Source organism: Populus nigra, chromosome 6, assembly GCF_951802175.1.
Source record: "Populus nigra chromosome 6, ddPopNigr1.1, whole genome shotgun sequence".
Classification (NCBI taxonomy): Eukaryota; Viridiplantae; Streptophyta; class Magnoliopsida; order Malpighiales; family Salicaceae; genus Populus; species Populus nigra.
In genome coordinates this window covers 19,752,180-19,774,554 of record NC_084857.1, presented here as the reverse complement: position 1 = coordinate 19,774,554, position 22,375 = coordinate 19,752,180, and the positions used below count along the sequence as shown (strand labels likewise).

The window sequence follows — 22,375 nt, the reverse complement described above, 5'->3', positions numbered from 1 at the left end:
TTGTAAGCTTAAGAAAGCATTGTATGGTCTCAAACAAGCACCTCGTGCTTGGTTTGAGAAATTTTCTGTTGTGATCTCGTCTCTTTGATTTGTTTCTAGTAGTCATGATTATGCTCTTTTTATTAAGTGCATTGATGCAGGTCGTATCATTCTATCTTTATATGTTGATGACATGATTATTACTAGTGATGACATTGATGGTATTTTAGTTTTAAAGATAGAGTTGGCTATATAGTTTGAAATGAAGGATTTAGGTTATCTTTGATATTTCTTGAGTGATTAGTACTTAAAAGTGTATTTTTATCAAGGTTTTATATGATCATTTTGCACTTGAAGTATCAATAACTCCTTAACTAAAGTATGTTTTATAATAACAAGTCTAATACTATAACATACCTTTAATTTATTGTAAATGCTCATCTTAAATGCAGGCCTATCACATAAATAAAAGGATTGATTGATGAGTTTAAGTACTGAAATTGAAAGGACAAAGAGAGGGCCAAACTTAGAAAAGAGATGTTGGTGCAGTCCAAACTAGAACACTATTCAGTAATTGGGTCATATCTGGAGCTATAGATCTTGGATTTAGGTCCATTTTATATGTATGGAAAGCTAAGACATAGGCCTACAACTTTCATGGAGCTCCAGATTTAAAAAGGCCGTTTTCAAGTCCAAATTATAGCAACAATGAAAAAGTCTGAATCTGTCTTGCAACCCAGACACTGTTCAGTGTTTAGCCCATATCTCGAGTTCTAGAAGTCCAAATGACCTCATCTTTTTTTTCCTGGAAAGCTGAGACAATTTCCTAGAACCTTCATGGGAGAATATATTCAAATTCTGATGTTATCAATGATGTTTTTGGCAGACAAGAAGATAAGAATTGTCACCAAGTCAAGATGTGGCCACCCACTCATCAATTAGTCAACAAATCAATAGTTCCAAATTTTAGCCTATAAAAGGAGGCATTTGCCATGCATTTAGGCATCATGGTGTTCAGATCAAGATCATGCTCTTGCTCTCTCTTTTTTGTAATACTTAAGTTTTGTTTATATTAATCTCTTGTTTATGCCTTTCATTTCCTTTTCTTTACTTAATTAACTTCTTTCTCATTTATGTTCTTATCTTGTTTATTTATGTTTCTTTCTTTCATTATGTTTAGCTAAGGTGAAAAGGGTACACTAATGGTGTAAGAATAAGTATAATATAAACTTAACATAGACCTTAATGTTGGATACTAACATGCTTTATATTTGTTATCTTGTTCACTTTTAATACTTTGCTTGTTAAATGGTTAATCTAGATTTATGTTGTATAACACTTGGTACAACAAATACTTGGCATTTTCATAGCCCATACTGTATGGTATAACCGACACCTGAGCTATGAAAGGAACTTGATTTGTTGTTAACATAAGTTATAATCATGAATGCCTGACAACATTTACAAGTATTAGCATTATTCTAATAAGATAACTAATGTAATCATGTTAACAATTTATAATCTGATTGGAACCTCCTTTGTGTGTGGTTTCCAATTAAATAATAAGAGTTTATACTATACTTGTTTGAAATACCATTAGTGGATCCTCTAACCTTGACATTTGTTGTTATCATTGTTTAATCCTTTCGTTAATCTTCCATCTCAAAGTTCTCATCAACTTTTTCTTCTTCTTCATCTTTATTATTATCATTATTAATAGTATTATTATTATTATTACTACTATTACTATTACTATTATTATTATTATTATTATTATTATTATTATTATTATTATTATTATTATTATTATTATTATCATTATCATTGTTACTATTGTTGTTGTATTATTGTTGTTTATAATTTACACAATTAACCTCCTTGTGGTTCGACCCCGGTATTGCCGGGTTATTTATTACTTCGACACTCCTGCACTTGGGAGAAGACATCAATCTTTTGGTCGTGTCAAGTTTTTGGCGTCGTTGCCAGGGAGGTAAATTCTTGTATAAATTATAGTATTTATTTTATTTTCTCTTTTCACTTTTCTTGTATTTAACTTTGTTTCTTTTGTGTTGTTTCTTTTTCTTTTGTTTTCTTCTTCCTTTTATTCTCTTCTTACACGTGCATGAGAGTTTAGTCACCTACATTAAGTGGTAGACTTTGTAGGGTATCCTCATCCTTTTCAGAAAATATGGCCGAAGAAGATAATCAGTCACTTCATAATGAGAATAATGAGAATAACCGAGTTAGAACACTTAGAGACCACATGAATCCCACAAGAACAAGTGCACCCTCATGCATAGTTTTCCCTCCTGATGCATCTCATTTTAATTTTAAACCAGACATTATTCAACTTTAACCATCTTTTCATGGTTTAGATTTAAAAAATCCATACTTACATTTAAGGGAATTTGAGGAGGTCTGTAACACCAATAATGACTCAAATTGTAGCATGAACACCATTAGATTAAAGCTTTTTCCTTTTTCATTAAAAGATAAAGCTAAAACATGGCTACAAAATTTGAGACCTGGATCTATTCGTGCTTGGGATGAAATGTAACAACAATTTTTAAAGAAGTTTTTTCTGTCTCACAAAACAAACTCTTTCATAAGACAAATCATCACTTTTACTCAAAACCAGGAGAAACATTTTACCAATGTTGGGATAGGTATCGAGACTTGCTTAATACTTGCCCTCATCATGGTTTTGAAACATGGAGATTGGTTTCACATTTTTATGAAGGGTTAACACCTAGAGATAGGCAAATGGTTGAATTGATGTGCAATGAAACTTTTGAGGATAAAGACCCTAATGAAGCAATGGAGTACCTAAACTTGCTAGCTGAAAATGCACAAAATTGGGACACTATAGGCACTTATGAGGCACCAAGTAAAACCCAACCTCATACATCTAGTGGAGGTATGTACAACCTTAGGGAAGATCATGACCTCCAAGCTAATTTTGCATCTTTAGCTAGAAAAGTCGAAGCACTAGAATTGAAAAAGAGTGGTCAATTAAAATCTATTCAAGACATTGTGTGTCAAATCTGTGAAACCAATGAACATTCAACCAATGATTGTCCAACTTTGCCTTCTTTAAAGGAATTTCTCCATGAACAAGCCCATGCTTTAAACAGTTTCCAAAGGCCCAATCATAACCCATACTTGCAAACATACAACCTTGGTTGGAGAAATCACTCAAATTTCAATTGGAAGAGTGATAATAATAATGCACAAACTTCACAGCCACCGTTTCAAGCACACCATAATTTTCAAAATTCTCATGGATATGCACCTCCTTGTGCTCCCCCTCCTAGAAGAAATCTTGAGGAAACATTGCATGCATTTATGGAAAAGCAAGAGGCAATCAACACCCAACTTACTCAAAGCATGACCGATTTTAAAGATACTCTTGCAAAATTCACATATGTTCTCACTTTTCAAGAGAAAGGTAAGTTTCCATCTCAACCACAACAAAATCCCAAGGGGAAATACAATGCAAATGCAAGTAGTTCTGGAAGCCAACACTTGTGGATCAAGTCAAATCAGTCATCACTCTTTACAGTGGTAAGGTTATTGAAAAGCCCATTCTTGAACCTTGTGAGAAAGATGATGAGTCAATCTCTGAGAGTAAGGAAGGGGTTGAATCTGAACATTGCGAAGAAAAGATTGATTCCCCGCCAGCACTTCCATTTCCTCATGTCATGACCAAACAAAGGAAAGTCAATCACAATTATGAAATCCTTGAAACTTTCAAACAGGTAAGGATTAATATACCTTTGTTGGATGCTATTAAACAGGTTCCTTCATATGCTAAATTTTTGAAAGATCTGTGCACTGTGAAGAGAAAACTGAATGTGAAAAAGAAAGCCTTTTTAGCCGAACAAGTAAATGCCATTCTTCAGAACAATAATACATTGAAATATAAAGACCCTGGTTGTCTTATAATTTCTTGCTTTATTGGAGAACATAAAATTGAAAGAGCCTTACTTGATCTTGGAGCTGGTGTGAATTTACTCCATATTTAGTTTTTCAAAGTCTCAATCTAGGTGAGTTAAAACCAACTTCTGTAACTCTCTTACTTGTCGATAGATCTATAAAAATGCCTAGAGGAATAGTTGAAGATGTGTTAGTACAAGTTGATAAATTCATTTATCCTGTGGATTTTATTGTCTTGGACACACAACCTGTTGAAGCATGTAATTCATTTCTTGTTATTTTAGGGCGTCCGTTTCTTGCAACTTTTAATGCATTGATTAATTGTAAGAATGGACTGATGAAGCTATTTTTTGGAAACATAACATTGGAGATGAATATTTTCAACATTTGCAAGGAACCTGAAGATAATAATGATTTATAGGAAGTGGACTTTACTGAAAAATTAGTTCATGATCAATTTCAAACCACTTCTAGTGAAATTGAGATTGATGAATCTGATGATTTGCAAATGGCTTATTTTCAGGAAGAACCAAAGACAAATAGTTGGAGACCAAAAATTGAGGAATTGCCACCACGATCAATTGAGTTCATTTCTTCAAGTGTTCAACCACCAAAACCTGATTTCAAACCATTACCATTCAATCTCAAATACTTATTTTTGGAAGAAAATGAAACTTTTCCAGTAATAATCTCTTCAAAACTTGATGCACATCAAGAGGGTAAGTTATTACAAACTCTGAAAATGCACAAAAATGCATTAGGATGGACCATAGCTGACATAAAAGGAATTAGTCCTTTGATTTGCACACACAGGATTTATTTGGAGGAAAATGCTAAACCCTCTAGAGAAATGCAATGAAGGCTTAATCCTAATATGAAAGAAGTAGTGAAAAATGAAGTCATTAAGCTTCTAGATAATGGAATCATTTATCCTATTTCTGACAGCAAATGGGTAAGTCCTACCCAAGTTATACCCAAGAAGTCTGGAGTCACTGTGATAACAAATGAGAAAAATAAGTTAATTCCAACTAGGACTATTACTGGTTGGCGCATGTGCATTGACTATAGGAAACTTAATTCAATGACTAGAAAAGATCATTTTCCTTTACCTTTCATGGATCAAATCCTAGAAAGAGTTGCAGGTCATGAATTTTATTGTTTCTTAGATGGCTATTCAGGTTATAACCAAATCGAAATGGCATTGGAAGATCAAGACAAAACTACTTTCACATGTCCATTTGGTACTTTTGCATATCGAAGGATGCCTTTTGGATTATGTAATGCATCAACCACGTTTCAAAGATGCATGCTCAGTATATTTAGTGATATGGCTGAACGTTTTCTTGAAATTTTTATGTTTGATTTTTCTGTTTTTGGTGATTTATTTGATGATTGTTTGATTAACTTAGAAAAGGTTTTGAGCAGGTGTGAAGAGAAGAATTAGTACTTAAAAATGCATTTTTATCAAGGTTTTATATGATCATTTTGCACTTGAAGTATCAATAACTCCTTAACTAAAGTATGTTTTATAATAACAAGTCTGATACTATAAGATACCTTTAATTTATGGTAAATGCTCATCTTAAATTCAGGCCTATCACATAAATGAAATGATTGATTGATGAGTTTAAGTACTGAAATTGAAAGGACAAAGAGAGGGCCAAACTTAGAAAAGAGATGTTGGTGCAGTCCAAACTAGAACACTGTTTGTTAATTGGGTCATATCTAGAGCTGTAGATCTTGGATTTAGGTCCATTTTATATGGATGGAAAGCTAAGACATAGGCCTACAACTTTCATGTGGAGCCCAAGATTTAAAAAGGCCGTTTTCAAGTCCAAATTATAGCAACAATGAAAAAGTCCGAATCTGTCTTGCAGCCCAGACACTGTTCAGTGTTTAGCCCATATCTCGAGTTCTAGAAGTCCAAATGACCTCATCTTTTTTTTTCTGGAAAGCTGAGACAATTTCCTAGAACTTTCATGGGAGAATATATTCAAATTCTAATGTTATCAATGATGTTTTTGGCAGACAAGAAGATAAGAATTGTCATCAAGTCAAGATGTGGTCACCCACTCATCAATTAGTCAACAAATCAATAGTTCCAAATTTTGGCCTATAAAAGGAGGCATTTGCCATGCATTTAGGCATCTTGGTATTCAGATCAAGATCATGCTCTTGCTCTCTCTCTTTTGTAATACTTAAGTTTTGTTTATATTAATATCTTGAGTATGCCTTTCACTTCCTTTTCTTTACTTAATTAACTTCTTTCTCATTTATGTTCTTATCTTGTTTATTTATGTTTCTTTCTTTGATTATGTTTAGCTAAGTTAATTATGTAAAGGTGAAAAGGGTACACTAATAGTGTAAGAATAAGTATAATATAAACTTAACATGTTAAAGAGATACTGACAGCCTTAGGATTCTTGTAATCCTATCACAATTAATTAGCCATGATACTCAACTTATCATGCTACCTATAATCTCTCCATGATATCTGTAATATTTCATATTGTCTTTAGAATGATTAGATTACCATGTATATATGCGACAATCACTCTTGTAACCTGCTATATATATGAATAACAACAAAGGCAACAGTAGGTTAGCTTTTCTACATGGTATCAGAGCTTGCAATGGAATCTCTCACCACCTCAATCTTGTCTCCAGCCGCTGCTCTTTCTCTAGATTTTACACCTTCCAAAACTCGCTTACCTGATATTTCCACTAAGCTAGCCTCAAATAATTATCTTCTATGGAAAGCGCAAGTTGTTCCAATCTTAAGAGGACATGGTCTTCTTGGATATGTGACAGATGGAGTTACCTGTCCAAAATTAACCATTGTTGATGCTGATGGTGCATCACAACCCAATCCAGCTGCAGCAACTTGGCTGCGTATTGATCAATTGGTCCTTGGATGGATTAATAGGTTAACTCAAGCACTTTAGAATAAACAGGTTAATAAAATTTCCAACCTCCATCTCTTTTATGTTCGCTTTTATTTTATTTTAATCTGAATTAATTTAACAAATACGTACTGTTTTTCTGCTGCTTCTTTTTCCAAACATACAAGAACAAGCATAAGCCAACGAACAGAATCCCAGTAGACAACACAGAGCTTACTATGATCATTCAATTTCAGCTTTCTACTCATTCGTTATAAAACAGTATCATTTTGGGTAGGAGAAAACCAATCCATCATGTTACCATCACCAAGTCGTGACTAATATAGTTGTGTATGAGGGAAAATTAATTGGTTTGGATACGCTCAGAGACTAAAACAGAAGGAAACTCTGTTGCTGCTAGCCCCGGAAGGTAAGGATTGGATATGCTCGGAGACTATAAAGCTTGGTTTTAAGATTTTTAAATGTTGTATCCTTTTGCCAAAAGCTTGCTAGTTTTCTATCTGAATATATTTCGAATTTTAATAATAATAAAAAAAAAAAAACGACATCTGTCTTCAAGCAGCCATCCTTATAAAAATGTCTTGCTCATTTTTAAGTAAAGTTCTCATATCAATCAAATCATTGAACCAAAGCAAGCAACCACTTCCTCCATCCCTGATGTCCAGGTTTGTATACGCAGTACAGCTGCAGTTCTTCAAGCATGTGTTCTTGCACTCCTCCAGGTCCATACTCCTGTTGAACCATGATCTTCTTGTCTCCGGCATCTTCAAACCTCTGAGCTTCCTAAACCCATCTCTGGAACAATTTAGTGCAGTCTTTCTAACGCAACCACTTGACCAATCTGTCTTCTTCCAGTCTCTTGGAACTTTTGTTACAAATCCATTCAAGCAATCGCAAACTGGAGAGTGGTCAATGCTACAGATACCATTTGCGCCACAGAGTGCATAAGTTTCACAATTATCTGTATTTGCTGTTTCATAAAGAAGCCAACTTTGAGTTTGCTCGATCCAGAGGATGTGCTGGATATCACCACTCTGAGGTAAGACGACCCTCCAATGCCTTGAGCTGTTATGAAGTTGCTCTGTGTAATATATCTCCTTTTTTTTATTGTGAAACTTATGTTTTTAGCAATATAAAAAGTAAGATTCAGTAAAATATTTAATTACTTTTTTATGTTTTAAATTTTTTTAATGATTAATTTCTTTTGAAAATCTTAATATCTTGCAATTTTTTTATTTTTTTAAACCATCTTTTTATTTTATAAGCATTCCAGATTATATTCTTTAATAACATTATGGTTTTGTTTTATTTGTTAGATAGTGGACCACCACCTTTGCTATACTATACTTTAAAACACTTGTGAAAAAGACTATATATTTACTGTTAACATAGATTTATTCTACTGCAGACCACATTATAGATGACACTACAGCACTTGAGGCACTTGAGGGGCATTGTCTTTTTTGTTTTTAATCAAAAAGTACTATTAAGTATGGCTGCCCAACATGATCCACAAGTAATGGGTCTTGTTGCTAGTAGGACCTAATATTTTTAATTTTTTTTATTTAATTTTTTTTCATATGGTAAAGAGAAAAACAATTAATGGGAATTTTTTATATTGTACAAAAGTTAGGTGATGATATTTTTTTTTCATTTGAGGTTGAGTTGAATTTTTTATTCTTTACTTTAATTCAAATTAATATTTTTAGATGTTTTTTTATTTTGATGTGATAATTAAAAAATTAAATTTTAAAAAATAAAAAATATTATCTCAATAAATATTTGAAAAAAATAATTTTTTTTTCAATAATCGTTATGTAATAATATAATTACTAGCATAATGGTCCGCACTCCGCAGCGGGTTAATAATAATTTGTTTTTCAAATGTAAAAACATTTGAGTTGGGTTAAAAGTATAGAATGTATTTGCAATATCACTATTTTCAAATAAAGTATTTTCTATAATACTACTATGAATATTGTATAGTGAAGCAGTGCCTAATACACCGGTAAATAATTTATTTCCCTTTAATTTTTTTCTTTTAAGATATTTCTAATTTTTTGTTTTTTTCCGATTTCAAGTTTTTTATCTTATTTAATTTTTTTAATTCAATTTAATATTTTTTTATATTTTATTATTTTAATGTGATTGAAAGTGGTGTAGGTCCCCAAAATTATAAGTTTGGGTGATAATGGTAGTAGTAGATGATAACAACACTAGGAGATGGTAGCAATAAAATGGTGATGATTTATCAATTAAAACAAATGCTAAATAAAAAATAAAGCGTTGAGAAAAAGTTGATTATTAAGAAAAAAATAAGGCTTAGACCCTGTTTGGAAACGCGGGTCGACCTGCGTTTTCAAAAAATTCAATTTGTTTTGCTAAAAATTAATTTTTTTATGTTTATAAATTGTTTTAATGTGCTAATCTCAAAAATAACTTTTAAGGAATAAAAAAAATTATTTAATTCATTTCTAAGCGAAAAGCACTTTGAAAAGCAATCGCAACCACACTCCAAACATGCCCTAAGTAGTTGAAACGGACATTATTATATACTAACAAATTATCTATAACTAAAACTTATCAATGTTTTACTATAGCACAAGTTACTGTGCATTATGAATGTTTTTACTGTGGATTACACTGTTGTACACTGTCACGAGGTTACAGTGAAAGATAAGTGCTTTCACTGTGGATTACACTATTTAGTGGGGGCATGTTGAGGTTGCAACCTGCAAGCCCCAAATGCATGGCTGAAGGGACGCCCCCTGGAGCTGCGGATACCTAACACTGGAGTTGGCCGAGGCCCTAGCATGCAGACACCTGTCGCGGGGTATGCCCAACCTTAAGCGCTGAGGGCAAACCTGTGTGCCTGGCTGCAGCCCCAGGGCGAGTAGGTCAATATCCCCACCACCCTGGGGTCTGCAGACCCGTTAGGCAGAGTCTGCAACCCCAAGCTCCGGGCTTACAGACCCGCACACTGGGTGCAGACCCCGTCGTCAAGGTCTATTCTAACCGGCCTTGGGTTTAGAGGTCCGCGCGACTGGATTGGCAGACCCTGCAGAGAAGAAAAATGAAAAAAAAATATAATAACAATTATCATCATCATTATTATTAATAGTTTTTTCAAAAAACAAATATTACTGTAAAAACTTTGGACAAGCAAGTTTGATATTATTATTAATATGATAAATATTATTATTTGTATTCTAAATATTATTATCTTTATTGTAATTAAAAGTATTAATATTAAGGATAGAAGAAAATTGAAAAAAAAAATATAATAACAATTATCATTGTTATTATTGTTAATAATTTTTTTTTTTAAAATATAATTACTGTATAAACTTTTGTCACGCAAGTTTCATATTATTATTAATATGATAAATATTATTATTTGTATTCTAAATATTATTATTTTTATTGTAATTAAATCTATTAATATTAAGAATAGAAGAAAATTGAAAAAAAAATACAATAACAATAACAATTATCATTATTATTATTGTTAAAACAAAATTGATAAATTATTATTGTGTAAACTCTAGTCAGACAAGTTTAATATTATTATTAATATAATAAATAATATTATTTCTATTCTAAATATTGTAATCTTTATTGTAATTAAAAGTATTAGAGCTGTTGATACGTGGTTCTAGGGCTGTCAAGCCAGAGCGTTGGGGCCAGCCATGAGCGCATGGCCACGGCCCCAGGCAGCAGACACCTGGCGCGGGGTCTGCCTAGCCTTGGGCGTTAGGGGCAGACCTGCGTGCCTTGCTGCAACACCAGGGCGAGCGGTTCTACAGCCCTGCGAGCCTAGGGTCTGCAGATTCGCGAGGCAGAGGTTACAGCCCTGAGCTCCTGGCATGCAGACCTGTGCTGTAACACCCCATAATTTAATGCATTCATAAAAGAACTTTTAGTCTTAACTTAAAGAAAATGGGTATTTTTTTTCTTCCATCAAACTTATTTGAGACTTGTCGAAATTTCGGTAGAGTTTCCCTTATACCTGGAGGTCCCAAGTTATCAACAATCATCCTGTATAATTATACTCATTTCTTAATCATATCATAATCATGTAGAACCTCAACAATACATCATTCATTGTGCATGCATAACATTTCGCATGTTCATTTCTTTCCCATTGACACACATAATTCATAATAATTGAAAGTAAACAAACATTAAGATTACAAATACAAAATAATATATTTTTATGTCCCGACACTTAATGTAAAAAGAGTACTATTACATATTACACATCTTCTACTTAATTTTTATAACATAAAGGTTTTTAAAGAAAATAAAGACATAAATATTACATTCCAAAATGATAATTCATAAATAAAAAAATCTTACATCTAATGATTTGCATCACCTCACGGTGTACCTGTTTCAACAATAACCATATTAATCAATTTACTCAATATCTTAGTCAAATATTAATTATTATACTCTTAACCTTTGGAATTTAATACTTCTAACTCCAATCATCTAATTTACATAATCTTTTCAAAACTTAAATCGATTACTAAATAATTCTAACACTTTCATATAATTACTCATAAATTTGGTTGTTCTTCCTCGGTTACCAATAATTCTGGTAATTCCATCCAAATTACCCATCATCCGGCTACCCCCCCTTTTTTTTAGCTAATCAATCCGGTAATTCCTTACGAATTACTTCATATTCAGTTAACCTCTTTGTTAACCAATAAACCTGATACTTCTTTTAATTACCCAAAAAATCCGGCTAACCCATTTTGGTTGCCAAAATCAATCTGGTAATTCCATATGAATTACCCAGCATCCAACTAATTTTTTTTGTTCGCCAATCAATTCGGTAATTCCATACAAATTGCCCCATATCCGGTTAACCTCTTTGTTAACCAATAAACCCGATAATTCTCTTAATTACCCTAGAAATCCGGCTAACCCATTTTTGTTGCCAAAATCAATCTGGTAATTCCATACCTTTTTGTTAGCCAAATAATAATCCGGGTAATTTCACATAAATTACCAATAATTCTCATTTGTAATAATCACTCAATTTATTCATTTGCTTCATTCTTTTAACATCAATTAAATAAACAACATAGTTAGTTAGGGAAAACTAATAATTATAAATTAAGGTGATGAATCACCTGCCATGGTTAATAAACTTCTATTCTCACGTCCTAAGCGATACCATATTTGCCTCTATCCTTCACAAGGATTAGTTCTTCATCAATTTTATTTATTTTTTTCTTTTATTTATTCCTTCAATAATCCATAACATAAACACAATTTACCATTTTTGTTTAACAGTAAAGTATCATCCAACATTCCATTTATACTCTGACAAGTTAGTCATCCCAACAATATTAACACCACACAAGTAAATTTAACTCAAGTTGCATATTCCGGTCATTAGAAAAAAACTGATGCCACTAGCCCATTACCGGGTAACTAGTTCCTCCGCCCATCTTATTCCACAACTTTTAATCAATATCCGCATCTTCAAGGCTAAATGAATAATCCTATCGAGATGTTAATCCCCATTTCCTTAACACTTTTAATTATTCCCTATCAGAAATATCATTATAATACCTCTCCCTCAAAACTTGGAAGGGAATGCCGACACTAATGAATTTTCATTAGTGTCATTAGTCGCCTATATCAGGATATCAGAACCGACTAATCAAGTTTATTGTAAATGCCAAAATCAATGCCACCGATTGATATCATTGACTATTTCTAACCCGATATAGCCAATCAGATTTTTCTTTCCATAATACCTTGGAATATTTCTGGAAATGTTAATTTCAAGATTCTTGACATCATTAGCTTTCACTTCAGGAATAACTAATCAAGTTTCGTGTGATTGTCGATATCAACAGCACTGGTAGATATCATTAACTATTCTCACCCGAATAGTTAATCAAGTTCAGTATCCCTCATTTCCAGGGATGATTATGCCGATGTTAGTAAACCTCACTGACATCATTAGCCTCCACATTCGGAACCGGCTAATCAAGTTTCGTGTGATTGCCGATATCGACAACACCAACTGATATCATTAACTATTGTCACCTGAATAGTTAATCAAGTTCAATATCCCTCATTTTCAGGAATGATTATGCCGATGTTAGTAAACCTTACTAACATCATTAGCCTCCGCATTTGGAATTGGCTAATCAAGTTCGAGGAACGATCATCAACGAAATCTATTAATGTAATTCATATTCTTAACCCCATCAAATACTCAAATCCATTTTAATTTCTCGTTTATTTCACTTTATACTTTCTCTTTGTAGTTTCACCCATAGATGCAAAGACCAAGAATTTAATAAGTTAGTAAGTTAACGTTACGTAAAAACTGTAGTTATAGAACACCTACAAGCTGCAGAAGCTTGACTCACGCTTCCTTGTTGTTGTTGTGCCCCTCCTACAGTCCCTCCTTAAGCTCCAACTATACGAGCTTCTGAGAAGTTGAGTGAATGTTTCTCCTATATTTCAATATAATATCCCAAATCAATATTTGAATCTTCCTGATTTATTCATAATATTCATAAATTATCAAAATCAAATACTTCCGCAAACAATTTCCATGGATGTATCTTATTTTCTTACTTGTCATTTAAATTCATTTACATTATAATTTATTTACACTAACATTAAACGTCCAATTAATTCAATTCTTCTTTAATGATTTTCAATGTCCAAAGAGATATTTTTCTAATGTCCCGAGACATTTAACCTATCACTAAATAATGTAATTTAACTTAAATTCCAGCAATGACTACACATGCCATTTTGTTTTTTCTCCAAAATGATTTCTTATATCATAATTCAATTTACAACATCCCTTACCATGATTTCCCATTGATTTCTTCATCAAGACACGTAATTTACCAAACATTCCATCACCTATTTAACTAACATGGCCAGCCATAATAGAGGTTAATTTTCCAAAGTTAGTTTCAATTCATCCCAACCCACTTTCCCATATCATGTTTCCTATTCCAAAACAACCAAAGTATTAATCCACCACTATTTTTTATAGAATTTAACTATACCATCACTTATCAACACATCAAACATGATTCAAATACAATACAAACAATTCTCAAACACTTCCATCATCATTAAACCCATTACAATTATCCTTAGTCCTAAAACATACTTTTTATGCTAAACATCATATTCTCATTCAATATTTCTCAAACCAAATTTAAAACATAATTATGTAAATTTAGAATTCAATAAATCCAAATGGTGGAATTATACATCATCATCATTAGAATAACATATCCAAAATTAACATGCATCCAACGATTAAATCTCCCTGTATCAGAATAATACCAAACTAACCTGAAAATTGGAGACCTACTGTTTGGGAAGTATAATTTCTGGTAGGTGTGTTTCTTTCTGATCTTAACCGTTCAGAATTTATACAACATTTGGACGAACAACATATCAAAAAGTCAGACCAATCCAACAGTGAAAAGATGATATAGCGGCCGATGAACGAGGCTGTCTTGAAGGGTGATTTTCCATAAATGTTCCTCCAGCGACAACCCTCAAACGAAGTCTGCTATTGACAATCCCTCCTGCCAGAATGTAGGTGACATTGAGCATAATAACATATAAAAAAAGAAACCTAATCTAACGATGGAAAGCCAAGATATGGCTGCTGAAGTTCTTACCCTGTTGCCATCTCAAAATCCATAGTTTCAAATCAACTTATTCCTTCTATTTTTTCTGCAAATCAAGCCATTATCATACAATTAATCTCGAAATTCATAAGAACAATTATTCCCCCAAAATATTTACATGAACCCTAGAATTTTAAACTTGGAGGTTTTCTTCTCCTCATGTAAGAACAAGAGAGAAAAATGAAATTACTAAAGGGTATGTTGCTTACCTTTGCTACCTAAACTTACTTCAATGAATTCTTGCAAAAACCTACAAAACTCATGTCCTCCTCTTTCAAGTTCCAGCTCCTACTCTTTGTTTTTCTCAAGCTTTATAACTCTCTAAGTATGGTCACTTGATTTGTTTTCTTGGATATAATCCTCCCAAGAACACTCCCTTTTGATTTAACTTGAAAAATTGGAGAGGAGATGAAGAAAATGGGAGAAAAATGGTCTCCCTACTGTTTTCTCCTTTTGCAGAGGACGTGAGTTGTGTTAAAGGAGGAGAGGGGAAAATTGTTTTATATTAAATTACCAAAATACCCTTATTAATGCCCCTTGTTTTATCTTCTTCAATTTACCCGATTTTGAGTACTCTTGTAAAGCCTTTTCAAAGTCCGATTGACATGAACTTTTAACCTTAAATAAACCAATAAGTATAGAGATTTCTTATAAAATTTCAGCCCGATCCAACAGTCAGATTGAGATATATTATCGATACCATAAAACTAGACAATCAGTGTCTTTTATGCTAAAATCTGAATTTCATGCATTACTTTATTCACTTAGATTCTCATGACCTTTCCTCTTAATTTATGCTTAATAAATTCAATATTACCACATTTATCACTAATTTGTCGAAATAAGTTTTCTTTTATCAGGGTTTACATATCTTCCCATTTTTTTCTTATTCTTTTATCCAATGAAGTTTGTCACTGGTTTCACCAACGTTACGAGTTTTAAACTAAAAATCATGACTCTCATTTCGACTTCAACGATACCTTTAAATTTGTTTATGGAGATTATTTTCTCTCTCACATGACACATTTATTACCATTCCTACTATTTATTCATTTATTTCATACCGAATCTCCATTATTCATCGAGACCTCATTACTTTGATCCTATGTTTTTTTTTATTTACAGGGGTTTACACGCTCGCTGGGTACAGACCCGGCCACCAAAGTCTGTTCTGACCGCCCATGGGTTTAGAGGCCAATGCGGCTAGATCGAAAGACCTTGCAAAGAAAAAAATAAAAAAATAATAATAACAATTATCATTATTAGTATTGTTAATAGTTTTTTCAAAACAATTATTACTATAGAAAATTTGGCTAGGCAAGTTTGATATTATTATTAGTATAATAAATATTATTATTTTTATTCTAAATATTATTATCTTTATTGTAATTAAAAGTATTAATATCAAGAATAGAAGAAAATTGAAAAAAAAATATAATAACAATTATCATTACTATTTGTGGTATAATATAATTATATTTATTATAATTCAAAGTATTCATATAAAAAAATATAATTATTTTTGTTATAAATATAATTATTTTTATTATAATTCAAAGTATTAATATAAAAAATAATTATTTGTGGTATAAATAATATTATTTTTCTTATAATTCAGGGTATTCATATCAACGATATTATAATTTCTGTTCTAATTATTATTATTTTTATTATAATTCAAAGTATTCATATAAAAAATATAATTATTTGTGTTATAAATATAATTATTTTTATTATAATTAAATTTATTAATATTAAATATTATTATTTTTATTATAATTTTCTTGGGAGCTCTGTCATGACCCATTGGCAATGCATGTTGCGTCCGGACTCATTTCGCTTGTGTCCTATATCCAGATCCATAATAGCCTTGGGTCTTGGCTGGAGCAGGACCCAAATAGCCTTTGGTCCTGCCAGTTCCGGACCTAAATAGCATTGGGTGGTCCTGGCATGGTGCACAATCCAAAATAGCCTTTAGCCCTGGTTTGGATAGGACCCAAATAATCTTGGGTCTTGTCCTGCCAGGTGCATGACCCAAAATACCCTTGGGTCCTATCGGCTGCAGGACCCAAAATAACATTGGGTCCTAGCCTTTGCAGAACCCAAAATAGTGTTGGGTCCTGCCTGGTGCAAGAGAAAATTTAATTATGTTAATTCAGTTAGTTTATTGAAATTACAAAAAATTTTATTTTATAAACTTTTTCTATAAGAGAAAATTTTAATGAGAGAGAGTTGATGATAATATTGTATGGAGGGTTTGAGAGAATCACGCTACAATTAGATAAGATTGAAATCAAGATAAAAAATTTTCAAATAATTTTTTTTTCATTTACTAATAGATAATTTATTGGTAACATATAGGTTGTGTGATTTTTGGCATGAGACTTAAAAGGAAGCAAACAAATATGCTAGAGAAAGTGAACTTCCAGCCTGGAATGACATGACAGTTTGAAAGGATTTTGGACCGCCATATATCTCAAATGGTAAAAAAATAGCAGTCTAAAAGCAAAGCAATTTTTACGGTTCCATTACCATGCACATCAGCGACTTCGTTCTGTTCATTTTACATGCAAAGCGGATGGTAAGATTTTTTTTATTTGTTATTTTTTCTAAATATATTAAGTTGAAAATATTTTTATCTTGTAGGTTACAGTTCTTGGATGTGATCCAAGCCCAATAGAACTTTTTGTTGAAACACATGTGTTAAGTGATGACCGCTAAAAAAGAGTGCAATGGTTCGTGGATAGGCGAGCTCAACATTTTGTAGTATGTTGGTTTTCAACATTTTTTTGTCTTAAGTTATTATTTCCTTAAATTTGATGAGTTTATTTCTTTCTTTCCAGAATACATATAACAACTGGTTGAAAGAGAGATACGGGGACGATCCTTCGACCCATTTAGATTTTGATCCGAGTTTGTGGTTGGAGGCAGGATCGTCCAGTGGGCCCGATAAAAATCAGGTGTATGGACTTTCTAACATTATAACTGAAAACTTGCGGATGACCTGTAGTGTTTTGATAGTTGGATGCTCGCAATCGGTTTCGAGCACTCAAACTTCAGAGTTCATGGCGATGTTAGACCATTGAGTACATGATCAAACAACCCATCTTAATAAAAATATGAATGACTCACTACGGATTAAGAAGAACTCCACCAAGTGGTAATGAAGATGAGATCACATATGGGTCATCCATGTGCTCGTTATTGGCCCCACGGTCTCGGTGACAACCAGCCTCCTCCTCCAGTGTCGCTTTTATTTTAGATTTATTGTATTTGAACCTAAAAATGTTTAAATTTGTAATAAATATTTAATTTTAACTATTTTTCTACTTTTTTTCAATTTATTTTTTTTAATTTTTTTTTTTATTACTGACAGGGTTGCGGACGGAACACTTTTGTCAGTATATTCCATAGAATTGAAAACGAATTACTGGAAATACCATTACTACTGTTAACTCTCCAACAAAACTGCAGATGGTATTTCATCATTTATAAATTATTTTTACTGATGGATATACCAACAAAATTATAAAAACACCAATAGAATTACATATTATTTTCTTGTTAGTAATATGTTAAATTTACCGACGGAATAAAGTCAGTAGATTTTTTTTGCACTCTTTGTCTGTCTATAAATCCATCAGTAAATTTATTACCGCCAGACTCACCGATAGACCATAAATTACTAACAAAGATTTTTTTGACAGAATGTTTCCATTCATGATCTCGTCGATAACATACGTATCGACGGACTGTAAAAGTAAATAATGATGAAAAGTTTCGTCTGTAAAACTGTTAAATCTGGTAGTGTCTATAGTTACATGTTACAAATATCCATCAAACTATCATAGTATAAACACTTGAATAGTAAAATTAAAAATGACAAGAGATACCAAATTAATAGAAGCGTAAAAAAATTATATTTTGAGTGAAAAATTAACTGAATGAGTCAAAAGGAAGTTAATTTAATTGTGTGAAATTGGTTGAGAGAAAGTTAATTGATAAACACGTCTATTGAGCATTAGAGGAATTGATTTCTTCTTCTTTTTTTTTGTCTCTTTCTTTTTTTAAAAAAAAAAAGAAGAGAAAAAGTAGGTTAAATACACAACGTGAGTGATCTTTTATATTTGACAAGTATTCATTAGGTATGATTCAATTTTTTAATTTTTAATTTCTTCTTAACCTCACAAAAATAACATTGTAATAAATTAGTAAAAATAATGCCATATATCTAAAAAATTTATTTTTTAATTCATGTTTAAATATTAATTACAAACACAATTTAAAAATATAGAATTATGTCTTAAATATCATTACGTACTAATCTATACTAATAATTATATATATGATCTCTTTTATGTTTAAATATTTTGTATATAGTATTGAATTATATGCTTATTATTTGTTAAATGACTTATGTACTTTAAAAAGAATAAATTATTTACCTAACTCATATACCATTTAGTATTATTATATATGATATAAAGAACACTAACATACTAATTTTACATGTTCTCAAATATAAAGTCAACTTTAATCACAAAAATAAATTAAAAATTTAGATTGATTTTCCTAGGGTTAGTAATATAATATTGTATAATAATTTTATATATTAAAAAATAAAGATTTTTTTTATTACTTTTAAATTAAAATTTAGTTAAAAATTCTTGAATAAATAGGTTTGTTTTATAGGGCTTAAATTAATTATATTATCAACAAAATAGATTAAAAAAATAATGGGGTGGGTGAATCCTTCACTCACACACCACATCCAGCCTTATTATCAATGATAAAGTCAAGTAAAAACATAGCACACCTATTAGATTAGGTGTAAAATTATTATCTCTAATAACCATTCTAATAAACACTCGATTAAACAATCATTCAATCCTATAATCATGAAATCTACTTTAACTCTTTCAAAAATTTAATTTGTTTTATTTAAAATTAATTTTATTTTATGTTTTTAAATTATTTTGATGTGCTGGTATTAAAATATAATTTTAAAAAAATTAAAAAATATTTTTTAATATATTTTTAAAATAAAAAAATATTTTAAACTACAACTAATATTAAGCTTCTAAACATCTTCTTAATAAAAAAAACCTCGACAAGAAAAGACTTCTCGGAGCCACACCACATTTTTTTTTCTCGGTGCTGGTCACCTCAACTTAGTAATCATTCAGCATGACTTCCTATTTCCAAGATACTAAAGTTTTTATGAATAAATAATAGTCTAACTCAAAAACGGTTCCTCGATCGACAAACTCATAGTCTTATTAATAAATTTCTTGCTCAACTCATGATCATATTAATGAACTTTTACTAGTCAAGATCACTCTAACTCGAGAGATTAATTCTTTCTCGGAGTGGTTGATCGAGCAACCACTCATTTTGTTTTGGGAGAATTTTCCGAGACAACATTTCCTCTACTCAAGAGTTTCTTATTATGGGTGATAAATCACTCCGACTTAAGATTAAATTCTCCAGATATTCTATTGCCTCAATTTGTGAGTTGCTTTCATAATATAATTATATCGCCTCAATGTTCTTTTCTAAAATCAACTTCATAATATAATCGAATTGTCTTAATACAAGAGTTTATATAAGTTTAGAGTTTTGGAGCACTAACTAAACATAAAGGAAAGGTACAAAGTATAACCAAAGAGCAGGTTTTGAAGGTCCAACAAAATGACCTGCTATCAAGCTATAAGCCTGAAAATGATAAATAATGAGATGGTGAGTTCAACAACTCAATGAGTAGATAACGTTCAATATACACACACGAGGTAATAAAACAATGAGAAATATATATACAAGTATAGCTTTAGGTTCTTATGGAAATGTTTCTCAAATTGGCCATAACAAGAATGTCATATGGTAAAACTCGTCAGAAAATCAAAATGCAATGAGCATGAGGCTCCGTACTGTGGGATGATCAGTCCACACAGGTTGATGACTCCCCCGACCAACTAGGGTTCAGATACGATGTGCACAAAGACTAACACTACCCTGTTAGCATGGGTATTCTGACTGACATACCATAGGTTCATAATCATAATCAAACAGATATATTCATATCTCAAGGCTCAACTCATGACATCAATCAAATGAGGAGCTATCAATTTAGAAGTCAATTCAAATATATACTGGTTCATATCAAGAATTCAGATTCAATAATTGATCATGCTTGATTATAACAAGGATAATAATCAACATATGTATTATCAAGAAGCATGATCCAATTCATATTAACAAATCAAATATTTATAATATTTCTCTTACATATGGAAAATCATCCACTCACCTGACTCGAAAGCAAACAGAAGTCAAAAGCAGATACCAAAGGAAATCCTAATGGCGTCCCGCCGATAGAATATCAGGATTATCTGAATACAAATGAGACATATTCAAGAATGACTCAAAAGAACGTATAATCTATTTAATACACTTATCTAAGGGTATATTCCATAACCCTATATGTTTTTGAACTAACTAGTTATTTTTTCTAAAAACCCAAAATTTAACGGTTTTCCCGAAATCTAATCCATAATAAAAAAAATAATAAAATTGATAATAATTCACTAAATAACCCTCAATTATTCATCAAACCAATCTGCGCAAGCTAATATTACAGCGAGGGACTAATCTGGAATTTATCATATTTTTAAGGGTCAAATTGTAACTTTTGTCAAATTGAAGGACCAAACTAAAAATATCATAAATCCATTACTATATTGAAATTCTGACCATAATTAATCCTCATTTCTGTCCAGATCATCTCATTATACTCCAGGGACCATTCTGGAATTTTTCCAAATTTTTAGGGTCAAATTGTAATTTTTGTCCTCCAATCAAACTAAAAATATCATAAATCCATTACTATACTGAAATTCTGACCATAATTAATCCTCATTTCTGTCCAGATCATCTCATTATACTGCAGGGACCATTCTGGAATTTTTCCAAATTTTTAGGGTCAAATTGTAATTTTTGTCAAATTGGAGGACTAAATTGAAAGTGTTAAATTTTCATATCTATACAGTAATTCTGCCCATAATTCATATGTTATTCTGTTCAGAATCTCGGAATATGCTACAGGGACCATTCTGTAAATTTTTCAAAGTTTGGGGACTAAACTGTAATTTTCCAAAATTGAGGGACCAAATTGAATTTCCGTCAACTTCAACCTCCAACTCAAAATTTTAACAGAAACCTACTGTTCTCTCCAAATTTCTAACACAATTTCACCATTCAAACAAAATCATAACTCAAAATCATCATCTTTTAATTCAATCTCTCAAAATCATCCAAATAATCAAATACCCACAACAATTAACCCTGTAACATTCAAATTAACTCATCAATCAACCCAAAACACAAATTTTCAAAACCCTAACATTTATCAAAACCGAAATTAAAAGCTCAATAATATACATTTATACATTTAACAATCTAAATCTTACCTTTAAACTTATTCCCTTCAATTCCTTTCTATTTCCCTTCTAATTTCCCTCTTTTCTCTTCTTCTTCTTTCTCCCTTCTCTCTCCTGCCGATTCTCTCTCAAATTTTCAGATCCCTCTTTTGTTTTTTTTTTCTTCTATTTATATTTATTATGTTTATCTAATTACCACACTATCCCTCATTCATTTATACCCACACTTTAAGCCACCAAGAGCTTTGTTGGCATTTCCTATCTTTTAATACAAAACATTACAGTTTTATCATATAATTTTATCATTGTTAATTTTTATAATTCAGACGAGCACCTCCTTATGCAAATAATAATTAATTTTTTTATTTTTTTAAAAATTATTTTTCAAACATGAAAATTATATTTGCTACCTTTATAATCGTAA

The 22,375-nt window shown here is 31.4% G+C and overlaps 1 long non-coding RNA gene across 1 annotated transcript in view; it reads right to left on the bottom strand.

The window, feature by feature from the left end:
• LOC133695773 (uncharacterized) overlaps positions 1-22,087 on the bottom strand; it is a 49,881-nt gene extending 27,794 nt beyond the window's left edge. The window contains exon 1 of the long non-coding RNA XR_009842538.1: positions 21,982-22,087. This is a non-coding gene — a long non-coding RNA (uncharacterized LOC133695773). The remainder of the gene's footprint in view (positions 1-21,981) is intronic.
• Between the last annotated feature and the right edge of the window lie 288 nt (positions 22,088-22,375).